The 14,224-nt window shown below is 40.1% G+C and overlaps 1 pseudogene; it reads left to right on the top strand.

Moving 5' to 3' along the window:
- The first annotated feature begins 12,392 nt into the window (after positions 1-12,392).
- On the top strand, positions 12,393-12,624 carry LOC118650918 (annotated as a pseudogene).
- The last annotated feature ends 1,600 nt before the right edge of the window (positions 12,625-14,224 follow it).

The following is a 14,224-nucleotide window of genomic DNA, read 5'->3' as shown; positions in this document are numbered from 1 at the left end:
GCTATCTTGTGTTACGGAAACCATCCCCGCCGCCCCCACCTCCGCTGTGGGCACCGCCATCTTTGTGGCAGAGTGATGGTCAATTTGCATAGTCCCTCTTTATTATATAGATTGAGTGTGAAAGGATTTGAGCAAAAAACCGAAAAAGAAAGGACTGTCTTCTATTGGGTTTTATTTCTACTCTCCTTTTAACTAAGTTTCTTGGAATTCTGTCCTAACGAAGGAAAAGTAGAGCAGTGGAGGTCAGCAGACCTTGGCTGGCAGGTCTCTGGCTCGGAGGAGTAGCGGTGATGGGTAGGTTGGGAAAGGATGGAAAGGATGGAGTGGGTGAACTGGTCTCTGCAAAGTGCTCATTTTGAGAGAAAAGAAAAAGAAATTTCTCCTGTTTGTTTTGTTCACACAAAATCTGCAAAAATGGTTCCTACACAGATGATTTCAGTATAAACCATCTAAGACAAATACAGATTATAAACACCACATCAGACCAGAATGCAAGAGTTAGCAAATCTAATTCTGCTCCCACAATGAATTCTTAGAGTAACCAGAGATCATGTCAGCTGCCCTTCAACTTCCCTTTCACTAAACCAGGGTTCCAAATTACTTTCAATAATGGTAATAAACACTTATTGAATGCTAATGAGTACTAGACAACATTCTAAGCATTTTGCTTATATTATCAAAGTCAAGGTAGATCTCTCTTGGAAAGAAAAGTGGTGAAAAGGCATTCCCCCTTTACTTTATTTATGTTATTATCCTCACTTGGCACATGACAAAAACCAAGGCTCAGCAAGATTAATGGGACTCATGCTCGCATCATATAAGAAACAAAGCGTATCATAGTAGCCCCTGTGTTTTACAGGAACTGCTAAATGTCATTTTCAAATTACAGCCACTCGGTTGGGCTAAGACTGAGGCTTCAGAAAGCAGTACAGTTCCCATGTGTCAAGGCAAAACTTCTGTTTAGGAGCATAACACTGTCAAGGCTCTGAAAATGAACACCCTTCAGCAGACCCAACCTGCCTAATGACTACCAGTGTCCTGCCATGTGCTAGCTGACATTGGCATATACAGCACTTTCTGAGACCTTAACTGACCTGTTAATGTCACTCCCAGTGCTAATGGAGTAGTACCTTATCCACGATGGAACTGTGGAAAGCTGTATCAAATAGCAACCCCTAGTACTAACTCGGGAACATACAGTTAACCTGGGCGAGCTGCCATCAGAAAAATGAAGAGCCTTGGCTGGTGAATCTTCCTGGGGCAACAACATAGATGCAGTAGTGCCCCTGTGAACTGACTCACTCTCTTTTTCAAGAAGTAAACACCCCTACAGTTATTCGATGATTGTACATTGCATCAGGCAAGAAACAGAACATTTTGTAAATGAGCTTTCTCAACATTTGACGTCTCAAACCAGAGAAAGGGAAAACCTGGCAAAATTATTTAAAAGGATGAAAGATGTAAGCACCATTATGAACCCCTCTCCAATGGTAAGTAGCCAAGTGTTTAGTGGGTGAATGTAATTAGAGACAGATTTCAGTGCAGCTTGGATACAGCTGTTTCTGTCCTTCTGGCGCCAGGAGGTAGCTGGATAGCTCTATGGCCACTGGCAATTTAGCCAATCAGTTCCGCCTCAGTGCACCCAGCTGACCTCCTGCCTCACCGAGATGATGCACCTGCTTATTAAGATGGCTCAAAATTCCAAAATGAGGTCCCCAAACCTCAAAGGCACCTTGAAATATGCACCTCCAATGGCACACCTATCAGGCTTTATCTTATAGTTGTGTTTGTTCTGGGTATATTTGTGCTTTAAGAAGCCATTGGGAAACTTCCTACAGTCAGCCTGATGCTTTCCTGTCACTGCCAGGTAATGGCTTTCACTTCTCCTAGAGAAAGAATTAAAGAACAATGTCTATTATCTATTTTTCTGAAGGATGATGTACAAAAGGCATCTGCACACCATTAAGAGAGACTGTCTGCAACAAAGACACACACATGTTTTTTAAACCATGATTTCTTGCTTTTTATGGATATGTAAAATTGGAGGGAAATTTGTTTCTCATTGTCCCAAATATAATAATATAAAATCGTGATTGGATGTCACACGATGGACCCAAAGTTTCTGAGCCCTGGATAATGCAGTAAATGGGGTAAGAACATCCTTGGCCTTGCATAAGTCATCAGTTGCCTCTACACGAACTTGATTATAGTCTTCGTATTAGCTGCCTCAGCACCCATCCAACAACAAGAAAGCCTTATCAACCCCTGGGCCCAATGCTCTTTGGATGGGAAATGTCCCATTTCTACATAGGGCTGCAAACACTACAAACAGTTCTTGCATTTAGTAAGGAACTGAGGAAGGGAAACCCTTAGACCAGACTTTGTCTTTTGATGTGCAATTTCAGTCTTCTTGTCATCAAGATAACACGGACTAACCCTGATTCCCTGTGTGAAAGAACCACAGAAGGGTATCATTGGGAGCCATCTTGGAGGCTGGCTACCATATTTAGCAAGACCAATAATGCCTGCTCCTTCTTGTCTGCCTCCAAATTCACCTTGGCCATTCTCCCCATGCAAACTATGCTATAGTAACACGGTCTTTCACAGTCCCTAGAACACCCTGAAATATACTTTTCCTTAGTTTCTTTGTATTTGTTCTTTCCTATGTCTGGAATGTTTTATCACCAGTTCTCCAAAAGGATAAATCCTTCTCATCAGTTTAAACATCTGGTCAGCTAGGTGTTACCAAACCATCTACTCTAAAGAATTTCCTCAATCATGAGAAATCCTATCACTTATTTCTTTCATAGCACAATTTTATTTACTTTTATTTGTGTATCTGCTTATTGTCTTTTTTAAAATATCATAAGCATCATAAAGCTAGGGACCCTGTCTATCATGTTGTATCTCCAATACTCAGCAGAAAATTGGTGCTCAAAAATATTTGTTGTCTGAATGAAAAAGATAGTCAACAGCTCTTCCCAGTCACCATCCTGTATTCTAACCATCTTGACCTATATGTACACAGTGGGTCAGAAGACATTTTTCTAAATTAGGGATGAAGGCTAACCTTAGGACATCTCTTCCCTGCCACATTTCTCCATCTCATGACTCAGCTTCTCTAAAGAGTCACAGACAATGAGTTCCATACTGGCTAGCACCTTTGAGATTTTCCCTACCACCTTCTGGTGTGACTCCAAGCTCTCCTTTGAAAGTTTCTAGAATGGCAACTGTAATCAACCCATAACCTTTTAGCTAACCTATCCATTCTTTCTATTTTTTTTTTTGTTGTTGTTGTTATCTCCCAATGATATTTTTTCCATTGATTTCTTTTTAGAGAGAATGGAAGGGAGGGGTAGAGACAGAGAGAGAAACATTGATGTGAGAGAGACACATGGATTTCTTGCCCTCCATGCATGCCCAACCAGGGCCAGGTACCAAACCTGCAATCAAGGTCTACACCCTTGACCAGAATTGAACCTGAGACCCTTCAGTCCACAGGCTGATGCTCTAACCACTGAGAAAACTGGCTAGGGATAACCTAACCTTTCTTGCTCTGTTGTGCATAGTTTCTATCCAGTTGCCTCATACCCAATTTCCACTGCTCATACTAATCTCCTCAGTTAAATAATTTAGTGTGTTCTGTCTGTGTGGGCTTTCAATCTCAGCAAGACCCAAGGATATCAAATTCCTGACCTCTCTGGGCTCCTCATTCTACAGACTTGTGCCGAGCTTGGCTCCACACCCATACTCAGCCAGAACTCCCAGGGTCCCAGCCTGGGTCCAGTAATCAAGCACCAGCCCGAATTTGAACAATGTAAGATGTTCAGACAACAGTTTACCCCTTGTGTTTCTACGGCCTCTTGTTCTCTAGAGATAGTATCATTTGAACTCCCACCTACAAGGTTTTCAAACACTAAAATTCTTTGATTATCTTTCTTCCATTGGCTTTACTCAGAGTGTAACTGCTGATCTTATCAGGAACAAGATCTGCAGAGACACTTCATTGACTGTTTACTCCTTGCACCCTAACTCTGCATTGCAAAGTGGAAGATGCCCGTAGATCTAGGTTCTAGTCCAAACTCTACCAGGGGTCCTCAGACTTTTTAAACAGGGGGCCAGTTCACTGTCCCTCAGACCGTTGGAGGGCCGGACTATAGTTTTTAAAAAAAACTATGAACAAATTCCTATGCACACTGCACATATCTTATTTTGAAGTAAAAATACAAAACGGGAACAAATACAATATGTGTATTTGCACGTGGCCCGCGGGCTGTAGTTTGAGGACCCCTGCAACTGATCCTCAGCTTCCTGATCTGTGAAGTAATATAAGCTCATATGCTCTCAAAAGACTTCCTGAGTTCTAGAAGTGTACTATATAACATCAGCGCACATGTGGCTTTCCCTTTAGATACTGAACCTAGATGCCAGTTCCCTCGGCAACATGCGTGAGAGCCACAGCCCCATTTCCCTCCTGCATGGATGTGCTCCCTTGATGCATAGCCTCCTAGCTCTGCTGGATTCTTCATTCCCCTTCTTTCCTGAGAGATGTCTCAGCATCAGCATCCACAAAGGCAGGCAGTTCCCCACGGGGAGACTTGTTCTAACCTAGAGGCCTTCCTACAAATCGCTGTTGCCACAGTTGCCCCTACCCGTTAGCATGGCTGGACTTTCTACTTACAGAGGCATAGATTTGGTCACATTCAGGGAAGGTTGAAGGGCTACTCTATTAACTCCCTGGATATTTCCAGGGCCAGAAAGAAAAAAAAGAGGGAAAACAAGTAAGAAATCTCAACTGTTTTAACTGAAAGTCAAAATGTAGATATTATGCCCTGCTTTTAAGTCATTATTGAAAGGCATTTCCAAGCATATTCTTAGAATCAGTTTACATAAAATGTTTTAAGTTTTCTTTGCTTTTATGGTTAATAAACCAGAAATTTTGTGTAAGGTTTGGACTCTCAAAATGAGAGCCAGAGTCACACTCAGGAATTGTTAAATACTTATTGACTAAAAAAGCAAATAAGAAAATAATATTCTGGACATATTTCATTATATGTTTTCAGCCACATTACCTGAACCTCCTCCATAGCTTCCTGTTATATTTCAGATATACAAGGAATCAAAAGATGACTTTATATTATCTTACTAGTAAGCAAAGTATCTCATCTTTGTTTGTAATATTTTATTTAATAATGGTGCCTAAACACCAGAGTCTTTTAAACTCTACATACACACAAACACCACAACCTTTCCAGTACCGAACACATCTGCTTTCCTCACTAAGCAATGACTGACGAGCAAAAATACAGTCATTTTACTCAGGCTTCAGGTGCCTCAGGAAACTTTTCAAGTTTTGTGACAGTGATAAGAGGTTGGCCTTCTTGACTCTGAACCTACTTTCTCTTAAAACAACTTGTGTCAGAAAAAAACTTTTTTCTAATCTTTTTTATTAAATCCTCCCTGATATTTTTCTATAGAAAAACCAAGAGATATAGCTCAGAATGTGTGCTTAAAGAAGCCCACTTGTGCGTTCCTATCAGAGGTTTTAAACTAAGAGGATTTCTTCAAAGCCTGCATGAAAGAGTCTTTTAGTTATGCAACGTATGGAGAGAAATAAAATGTCTCAAAATTATCTCCTCCGGAATGTCAGTCCCTTCTGCCTCCTACTGCCACATTTCAGCTATAATGCCATCTGTTTAAATCCATTATTAATCATTTAACTTTTCCTTTGGGGTTGTTAATTGTTGTTAATCTGCCTTCCAGACAGGTTAAAGTCATGCAAGCAAATGAACAAGTCAAGGCAGGAAATATATTTCACTAGCCTGTTTCATTGTCATAACTCACCCAATTATTATTAATAAAATGATGGTTATTTAAAAGGCTGGTTAGAAAAAGCTAAGTAACTTTGGGGAATTTCAAGAAATAGTTCCTTTAAAAAGTGTATTAAGTAGGTTTGAAAAATGTGATTTCCTTAGTATTAAGATGCTAGAGTTTTATATAGGTATACAGATGACAGATCAAGGCTCCATACAATAACCACTTACATTAAGATAATAGCATTATTAAGTCATTGTTTTACTTTGTGGAATATATCAAACTAGTTCATACGTATATTAAATATCAACTGCTTTACCCTGAAAAAGGAATATGTATCATGTATCATGTATCCCAAATGTTAAAAAGGAAGGTTTAAAATGGCAAAAAATGAACATATAAAATTTTAAAATTTTGATTTATTGAAACCATTCCCATGTTTATTTCAGATTTTTCTACAAGCAAAACCTATGATATGCCATATGTGCTTTTGCATTATCCAAGAATATTACCTCAAATTGAGTTCTAGGTCTCTTTCTTTCTCCCCCTATAGTTAGTCATGCCTTCATTTGTTTCTATAGTATTTACTAGTACTTGCTTCCTGGCTTAGAGTACCTGTGATATGGCTCCCCAGGTACTTCTTCAAGGATCCCCAGGATGGTTCTATTTGGAATTCATGCCAAGACATCAAAAACCAATCTCATCATCTTCTTTCCAAATGAATCCAGCTTCTTCTCAATTTCCCTACCATAGGCCTAGAAATCACTACTTATGTCTATCCAGTTTGGAGTTCTTCATAATGATTTTTTTACTGACCTGTTACTCTTGTCTACATACCAGTCTCCCAATACTGTAGATCTCAGCAGTTGCATCATAGTCCTAGCCATTAATATGTTAAACCTAAGTTATTTTACCTGCTGCTTTTTAGTCTCTAAATCCTGACTCCAAAAGGACCCCCATCAATGGATTTAGACTTGCTGAGAGATGTCAAAGCCACATATATGGTAGCTCTCCAAGAGGGATATCGTCTTACAGAGTTGTTCCCAGTATCTTGAGCTTTCTCCGCTTATGATTATGGCAGTAACCCATGGAATCCTCTTCTAAAACACCCATAAAAAAGCTTCATTTTCCAACCTCCTTTGCAGTTGGCCATTTGACTGAGTTCTAGCCAATGGGATGGGATGGGAGTCATATAATCCTCTTCTCTTCCTGACACTTAAAAGCATCCCAAAGATACCCCAGATCTCTCTGTGGTTATGGTGAGGGGCCACCAGTTCCAGATGGTGGAGAGCCACCCTACCTACATTGGACTGTAGTAGACAAAAGAAGTAAACTTATATAGAGTTCAATCCCTGAGATTCAACTATTTCTTGTTACAACAAGTAGCATTAGCACCTCCCAGGCCTTTAGGTGAGATAGCTGAAGACTTTGGGAGTACAAAGTGAATGTCTTTCTTACCCCATATTCATTCTCAATGAGAGCCAAAAACCAGAGAATAGGGTTGGCCATCAAAATAGATCCAGAACAAGAAATGTAGGGATACCTGACACAGCCAGGACACAAGATATGAGACTTACTGCACTACCAAATTGTTGACAGTAAGGCTTAGTTAGCGTTTAATACCTAACCTGCTGAATTCTTTCAGTAACTGCAGGACAGGCTAAGGTATACTATACATTTTTATTCTATAAAGACTAAGAACATCTCCACAGGATGCCTCCCACCATACTATTGAAATAAAATGTCCAAATTCTATCCAGTCATTGCCTACCTTGTTTTCAACAACCTTCTGACTCCCTTTGGACTATCTCATGGGTTTGGACTCTCTGCCTGGCTCTGGGTTTCAGTTTCTTCCAGAAATACTGCTCTTGATGTCTCCTTGGGCTCCTGGCTCCAGGCTCAACAGCTTGTGACCAGACCTGGGCTTGCTCTACAGCCAGTCTGGGACTTGGGAACTCCAGCCTGGATTTGGGGCCCAGGGGCACAACAGCTCCCTCTTGTTAGTTCTGAGGTACATCAGTGCCCCTTGCTGGGACTCTTAACCCTGCCCACACATCTGTTAGCAGCCCTGACATGAAATTATCTTCAAAATAGCAACTGAAATATCTTTTTATTTTCTGCCAGAAACTGGCTAATAAAAAAATTTTTAATTGAAGTGTTATGCTATGGTCTTTGTAGATTTAGCCATTATAAATCTGAAAACTTGTGTGATTCCATCAGAGAACCCCATTCAAGAAAAAATAGCACAACCAAGTGATGAAAATGTAGTTCAAAGTTATTCTGACTCATCACAACACAAGATCTGAATCTTAGGGGAAGCTAGGGGCTACACAAGAGGTGTTCAGACACGGAATATTTGGGAATAGAAGCAGCATCGTAAGAAGACGTAATTTTTTTTTTATTTTCCCATGCCCCTAGGGATTCAGAAAATGCCAATGATATTTTCTATCCTTAAAAAGAAAGTTAACAATAAAAAATAAACACCTTATCTCTATGCTGCTTTCATTGCCATTTCAAAGGAACTATCCATCCAAGGGATTATTTATAAATACCGGGCTCTCCTGTTCTTGAACCAAACCTAACAGCATCCAAAGTTGGAGAGGCCAAATCTCCTCCCAGGGAGTGAACAATATCTCTACCTTAGCCTTCCAGAAGCTATGAAAGCCCTTCTCCCAGCAGACGCCTGTGGGAATTGGCACCACAGATAGGTCTAAGTATGTTATTTGCCCTGAAAACAAAGAAAGGTTTGCATTTTTTAAAAATATAGAGTGCTTCACACAGAAGAGACAGGAATTGGTATCGTTTTGTTTTGTTTTTTTACCTCAAAGCACATTCTCTGCTGAGCAAAGGACAATGAATCCTACCCAATGACTATTTGCAAGATGCAGGGTTAAAGCATTTTTTTTTTTTTTGCATGTAGTTAAAACCAGGCAATGAGTCAGTGAAAAAAAATTCCTCATGAAATGGCTTTTAGATGTACTTTTTCATTGTTCATACAAGCATTTATCTTAAAAGGATATGCTCATCTGTTCCAGTCACTAACATTTATATCTATCCAAGCCACAGTTAACACCTATTGAAAATTTTGTTTCCATGATTATTGTGGAACTTAATCATGTTTATGGACAAAGCCAGTTTAGTCATTTGAACTGGGCATCTATTGCAGAACAGTCTACATCATTGTGGACAGACCACAAAATGCCTTCTACAAAAATGCTCCTCACAATCTGTCACCAACGCACTGTGAGGTCAATGTTCTGTAGATAAAGTGGTGGGGGTGGGGACTTCCCAAGTATTATTGCTACCTTCACAGGAAAATTGAAGAGTGTGTGTGTGTGTGTGTCTGTGTGTGTGCGTGTGTGTGTGTAAATATATAACACCCCAATATTGTTGGAATATATGTGTATATTCCAACATGTAGCCAAAATACAACAGAAATATTTCTATAAAAGCACGTGGTCTTTGTGGATGTAGCTCTTTAAATCTATGGACTTAATATGGTTCAATCAGAACGCCCCATTCAAAAAAACAAATAGCACAACTACCAAAAGTGGTTAAAAAGTATTTCAAACCCACTTGTAATCCACTACACCACCATGTACTCACCCTTTCTCTACACTTTTCTCTCAACTTTATCTGCTACCAAGAGTGATTTTTTTCCATGGTGGGTGGCTTAACTGGTTGATGTGTCATACTGTGCACCAAAAGGTTGTGGGTTTGATTTTAGGTCAGGGCACATACCTAGGCTGCAGAGTCAATCCCCAGTTGGGACACATACCAGAGGCAGCTGATGGGTATTTCTCTTTCTTGCCCTCCCTCTCTCTCTAAAATCAATGATCATACTTCAGGTGAGGATTTAAAAAAAAATGATATTTTTTCAAATGACCTAAAACTTTCTCCCTCATGCAGTCTCTGTGGCTTCTGTATACATCACTAATGTAGATCAGCCTAATAGCTCTATCAGCCAAAAACTTGTCTTTGAGGATAGAAAGAAGTTGGAAAATTGAGGATAATAATGCATGTAAGCAGTCTTTCTCCAATACTAATGTTAATGTTTAAAATAATGAGATCCAAAAGTTGTGAATTTTTACTTTAATCAATTTTCTATTGTGTGGAACAGAAACCCATTCAAACTACCTCAAGAAAAATGGGGGAGGGAAGGTGTGACTACAAGGATACAATAGGCATTCTTTGAGCATCCAAAGGCAGGAAATTAAACAGAGTTGGGCCTCTCTGGAAATTATAAATTCAGAAACCGAGTCTCCTCTTCCTGTTTCTCAGGGGCCTGCTTTATCTCTGATTATGTGCTTTGTTATCCATTTTTCTCTTCCTAAGTTTCTCTGATTGTTTATTCATAGTACACATAATGGGGACCTCACCCTCTGAACATACAGATTGGGTCCTCATAGTCAAAACTCCTTCTATGTGTCTTAGTTTAAATTCCCAGAGGAAGATTCTAATCAGCTACTGGTGAAACTATGGGTTCACTAGCCTTGGGAAGTGAGGAATCGCTGGACCAAATAGCTGGGAGATGGGGGTCCCATGGACATAATCCTCCCACTTGCAAAAAATATGGCCTACCCTCCAGCCATACCTTTAGAATGCTGAACTCCAAGTGAGAACCAGCAGTGTAAGCTAGATGCTTGATATGGACTTGGGATAGGTTATAGTGGAGCAGCTCATTCACCATCCATTCTAATTTCCTTCTTATAGTCCATATTCCCTTGAAGAGATATTTCTGGATATAAACTAGTTTCCACTAAATTAGAAGCACTTTCATGAGATTTTAGATGTGGAGGTGGAGGTCTTCCTCCCTTTTGGTTTTGCCTTTGCAAACACAATCTTGGAAACATTGGGACTTACTGTGGCAAGATCTGATGTCCTACCCCTAGCCGCCTATGACTCGGGGTAGAGAAAGGTGTATTCCTGAGGGCACAGTTCCAGGCAGCTTCCTGACTCCCCACTTTCCTGGCAAGAGAAGTAGCTTCCCTGATAGACAAGTTTAGTTGGCTTTCTCAGGAGGTCATTTCTGGAGGTTTACAGCCCTTCCAAGAATTTTGCTAGGCCTAGATCCTTATAGTAAAACACTTTCTGCTAAAATAGCCACATTGGCTTTTATTTCCTACAGCTCAAAGAGTCACGGGGCCCAGATCAATAGGGTTCAGGGTTCCAATCAAAATCTAGAGGAGAAAAAAGATGCAGAGCCATGGAGTTGGTTACTGATGTAACTAAGAGGCTTAGTCTCCACTGTGGTTGACTAAATGTAGAGGGTACCTTTGGATACAACCATATAAAGCATTACACAAACATCCTTTGTAAATTAAAAAAAAACAAGACAGTAGTTAAAAGAGATTAAAACAGATTTTATTCAGAAAAAAGATCTCAGTATAAAATTGGGCTCAATTCCAAGTACAACAAGGAAAAGTTGAGATTATAGACAAGGAGCAGGATGGGCTGTCAGTGGATGTACAATTACTAAGAAGAAACATCAGAGATGGGTGGAGGGTGCTATTCTGGTTAAATAGACTTAATAATATTCTTGCTGAAGGCAGGCAGGGGTGGTTAGATATTACCTGGGGATTTTTCAGGATGGAGAATTTGTCCAGATATCAAGAGTGATAAGAAAATTAGGGTGGAAGATTCTCTCTAAACTGACATAGCAGGACTTGGCTAAAATCAGTGATGCAAAGATGGACACAGAAGTCCAAAAGTTGAGATCTAGTTGAGAAAAAGGCTTAGAGGAATTGAACTAGTGTTTGGTCAAAGAGATACAATTCGTCACCTCTACCCAAGATGTACAAGTCTGAATTCTTCTAGTGGGGGGTTTTAAGGAAATGAAACAGTAAGTCCAATATCCTGGTAATTAAATAAAATGATTGTCACACATTGAGACCTGCAGGAAACTGAGAGAATAAAGTTAACAATGATGGGGAAAAAATCATTCTTCTTGCATCAGCAAGATAACCTCCTCATTGTAAACAAGTTTAGAAACCATAATAACAGATTAAACGCTAAACAGGCAAATGACTAACCAGGTAACTGCAGCAGGTGAACTCTAGTAGATGTCAGATCATGAGATACTCAGAATAAGTAGGTAGAATATCCATTCTCTCACCAATCAATGGTGCAGTCCAGCCCTCCTAGTCAGAGCCTCAGGGTCACACCTGCTGCTATCAATATGTGGTCCTATTTCTGACCTGAGCACAGATGAGCACACTCCATTTGTCTTCCTTGACAAAGGTAACACAAATCTAAAGGAAGATGCAATCAAATAATTTCTTATTGGGGTTCTAGCATGATGTCAGAGTTAAAGGCGCACACACATGTGGATTTGCAAAATAATAAGAATATGCATGAACACGAACATATTTAGAATTAATATAAGAAAAGAACTTAGAGAGTGATATACTGAAAAAATAAAAGATTTACTTCAAAAGGAAAGAGAGTAAGAGTGACACCAGTGGAAAAAAGAGATTAAACAAAATTTATTGAGTGCCTATTATGTTCCAGACATTTTTCTAAGCCCTGGGAATGTTTCAGTGAATAAGAAATACAAGGAGAGGAGCCCGCCAGGCAAGATGGCACGATCCGTGTTGCTGCAGCCCTTCTCCTGGCTGCTGGCCCCTGGCCAGGCTCCTGAGCGGCTGGTCAGTGCAGTCCAAGTTCTATGTTCGGGAGCCGCTATATGACAAACCTGACTGGCTGAAAGTGGGGCTGGCCTTGGATACTACTATCTTCCTGTGGGTCTATCTCATCAAACAACATAATGAAGATGTTTTAGAATATAAAAGGAGAAGTGGGTTAGAATAAACTTTTTAAATACTAATACAGTATGCTCCATATAGAGTTGAAAGCAGTGCCATCTGTTGAGTTGTGAGAGAGAAGAGTTATATGTGTAACTATGTCATCAGCATTTGCGTTTTGCATCGTTAAATGAAAAAAATAAAAATACCAAAAAAGAAAAAAGAAATACAAGGAGAAAAGAGGTGGTAGGTGATTTAAGAAATTCTGAAGGTAGGTTAGGATAAGATGAATGAAGGGCTTTTATAAAGCAGTTTGACACTGTCCTTTAGTAACTAGAAAGCCATAGAATTTTTATTTTTTAATTTCAGAGATATAATTTTGGCCCATGTTAGAAATGGATCAGAAAGGGGTAACATTTGCAGTAGATAAAAGAGTTAAGGGGCTACTGCAATAGTCCAAGCCAAACTAATTATCATCATCATCATCACTTTATCTTGGATAATCGTTTTCATCACTTTATATCTTGGATAATAGATAGTATGAATGATGTAAATGTAGAGTAGTGTTTCCTGTTTTAGCGTGGGTGTGGAGGGAAATTCAGAGCACTGGGTGGGCTTAATGGAAATGTTTGCCACACCAAGAGAACTCAGTCCATCAGTTTCTCCAGAGCAGGTTCCACTGGGGGTTTGGAGCTTCCCTTACTTTGGATGCTACTCAAATTGCACACACACTGCCTTCACCCCCCCCCCCCAAGAATTTCCTCCAAGAAAATTGAATATCCTGCAACTGTCACAAGGAGTTTTCATAACCTTGGAGGACAGTAGTAAGGCATTGGTTCCTGAGTGAGCGAAACTTCCAAACAGGCTTTTAAGTCCAAGTAAACCAGGTGTCTATGTCCAAAGGTAAGCAGTATAGACTCAGGACCTAGTACACAGGCCAATGGACGGATGACTAAAATGAGTTTGAAATAACTACACTATGCTACAGAGGTTGCAGTGTCTCCTCTGGACTGGGTATACCACATTATTTACTTCCGCCACACCCTCCTCCACTCCGCCAACCCTCCCAGCAACATTATGTCGTAATGCACATGTCACACGACCCCTGCCCTTTTGGCCAGAGGTAAATACCTGAACCAAATTGGGCTAGTAGGCTCTCTATTTGGGAGTTATCTCTCCTGGGAATCAATTAAGGCAATTCCTTCTACAAGGTCATAAACATTAGAGGGCTGAGACCATCATTTCGAGATGGTCCATTGTGAAGAACTACATGCGGACAGGCAAATGGCAGAGAACCTGGACTTGTATTAGAGAAAAGCCAAGCAGATCTGCAGAACAAATGATAGACCATATGCCCAGGAACAAGAGAGGCTGAAGCGGTAGTTGTCTGATGTTGTTTCAGTCCCTGAGAACTTCCCAATGACACAAGGAAGTTTATCTCTTGCTAACTAGTTTTCTTTTAAATCGAAAACATGGGTAAAATTCTGGCAAGATGTGAGGAAACTGGGAAGAATTCTCGACTGAATAAGAAAGGAGTGGGGGAGGGAGACCGAGAACGTGGACAAAGATAGAAAAAATTTTCAGGAGCACTGAGTTTCAGAAAGGGTTCTAGAGATAATTTATTGAAGTGAAAGATTCTGGAGAGGTCTGGGGGTCAAGTGTATTAG

The sequence above is a fragment of the Myotis myotis genome, unplaced genomic scaffold (genome assembly GCF_014108235.1).
Source record: "Myotis myotis isolate mMyoMyo1 unplaced genomic scaffold, mMyoMyo1.p scaffold_m19_p_1, whole genome shotgun sequence".
NCBI classification, from domain to species: Eukaryota; Metazoa; Chordata; class Mammalia; order Chiroptera; family Vespertilionidae; genus Myotis; species Myotis myotis.
Note: the sequence above shows the minus strand (reverse complement) of the source record. Positions and strands in the feature narration are given on the sequence as shown.